At 41.3% G+C, this 2,310-nt stretch overlaps 1 pseudogene; it reads right to left on the bottom strand.

Moving 5' to 3' along the window:
* Positions 1–493: 493 nt before the first annotated feature.
* LOC117577435 (large subunit ribosomal RNA) overlaps positions 494–2,310 on the bottom strand; it is a 2,801-nt pseudogene continuing 984 nt past the window's right edge.

The raw sequence follows: 2,310 nt of genomic DNA, 5'->3' as shown, positions 1-2,310 counted from the left end.
GCCCTATTCCGCGCCCGTCTGCTCCTTTCTCTCTTTCACTTTTGGGCGATCCTCTGAAATGGACATTTCAGACTCGCTACACACACTCGACATTCCGCGCATTTTATTGTTCATCACAACAACCGCAGAAGAAATACTGCAAGCAGTAAACCCAAGCAGTGCAACCAGTACACTTGTGGCAAGCAGTACCTCAGTGTAAGGTCCAAATTAAACAAGCTTTTGTCCGTGACAAAAACTGTGAGCTTTTCTCAACTTTCTTATTTTTCTCTTCTTCTTTTATTGCTATTCACTGAAAGAACTAGGACTAGAACTAGAACTAGAACTAGAAACTAGAACTTTTCACGCACGTGGTATTAATTTCCCACAAAAGAAATTAAATTTCTCGGAAAATCTAAGTGTCACTGTCACTATTTTTCTATCCAAATTATTGCGTTTAGGTTCCCGCACGGGACACACTAAATTCCGTCTTTGTCGGCACTGTTTTTATCGTGTTACGCGATTTTCGTACGGAGCGCACGGGACGCACGTCTGCTCACTTCGGAAGTTCGTTCGCAACGAAAAATTGAGAAGTAGATAGGGACAGTAGGAATCTCGTTAATCCATTCATGCGCGTCACTAATTAGATGACGAGGCATTTGGCTATTTTAAAGAGAGTCATAGTTACTCCCGCCGTCGACCCGCGCTTACTTGAATTTCTCTTCACTTTGACATTCAGAGCACTGGGCAGAAATCACATTGTGACAACACCCGCTAGGGGCCATCACAATGCTTTGTTTTAATTAGACAGTCGGATTCCCCAAGTCCGTGCCAGTTCTGAATTGATTGTTAATTGATAATCGTTATAATTTAAAAGAACTAGCTGGTTGCCCAACTAGTATTCTTAAAAATTTTAGCAAGAAAGTTCCACAATTGGCTACGTAACTAAACTATCCGGGGAACAAGAAACTACCATAAATGATAGAAACTCTATTTACCCAGAACGAGCACATAAACCATGTTATTGTTTCCCAATCAAGCCCGACTATCTCAATCTTCAGAGCCAATCCTTATCCCGAAGTTACGGATCTAATTTGCCGACTTCCCTTACCTACATTATTCTATCGACTAGAGACTCTTCACCTTGGAGACCAGCTGCGGATATTGGTACGGCCTGTTGAGAAGTTTGCGTGTCCCCACCATAAATTTTCAAGGTCCGAGGAGAAAATATCGACACAACAGTATATGTCATGCTCTTCTAGCCCATCTACCATATCTCTCTGCGAAAGACTTCCATGGTAGTACGGCTATAAAACAGAAAAGAAAACTCTTCCGATATCTCTCGACGGCTTCTTTATGGTCGTTCCTGTTGCCAGGATGAGCACGAGGCCCATATTTAATAACAAACGGATACTCAACAGGTTACGGAATTGGAACCGTATTCCCTTTCGTTCAAAATTTATTCAAGTTTTTTAATTATGACAAAATATAAATTTTAGTTACTTTTTTTTACTTGAAAATTTTCGGCTTTCGCCTTGAACTTAGGACGACTAACTCGTGATCAACCACTGTTCACACGAAACCCTTCTCCACTTCAGTCCTCCAAGGTCTCATTCGATTATTTTGCTACTACCACCAAGATCTGTACCAATGACGGCTCCATGCAGGCTTACGCCAAACACTTCTAAGCACACCATTGTACCTTCCTACTCACTAAAGTTTCAAAATTTATATTACAAGTAATATAAATCATCTACTTTAGCGGTAATGTATAGGTATACAACTTAAGCGCCATCCATTTTAAGGGCTAGTTGCTTCGGCAGGTGAGTTGTTACACACTCCTTAGCGGATTCGACTTCCATGATCACCGTCCTGCTGTTTTAAGCAACCAACGCCTTTCATGGTTTCTGAATGAGTTGTTAATTTGGGCACCGTAACATTACGTTTGGTTCATCCCACAGCGCCAGTTTCTGCTTACCAAAAGTGGCCCACTGGGCACATTATATCATAACCTTAAACTTCATATCAAGAAAGTTAAGGTTCTTACCCATTTTAAAGTTTGAGAATAGGTTAAGATCGTTTCGACCCTAAGGCCTCTAATCATTCGCTTTACCAGATAAGATTATTTTATACAACAGTTAAATGCACCAGCTATCCTGAGGGAAACTTCGGAAGGAACCAGCTACTAGATGGTTCGATTGGTCTTTCGCCCCTATACTCAATTCTGACAATCGATTTGCACGTCAGAACTGTTTCGGTCTTCCATCAGGGTTTCCCCTGACTTCAACCTGATCAAGTATAGTTCACCATCTTTCGGGTCACAGCATATATGCT

This window comes from Drosophila albomicans, unplaced genomic scaffold (genome assembly GCF_009650485.2).
Source record: "Drosophila albomicans strain 15112-1751.03 unplaced genomic scaffold, ASM965048v2 utg000240l_pilon, whole genome shotgun sequence".
NCBI lineage: Eukaryota > Metazoa > Arthropoda > Insecta > Diptera > Drosophilidae > Drosophila > Drosophila albomicans.
This window is presented reverse-complemented; position numbering and strand designations above follow the sequence as displayed.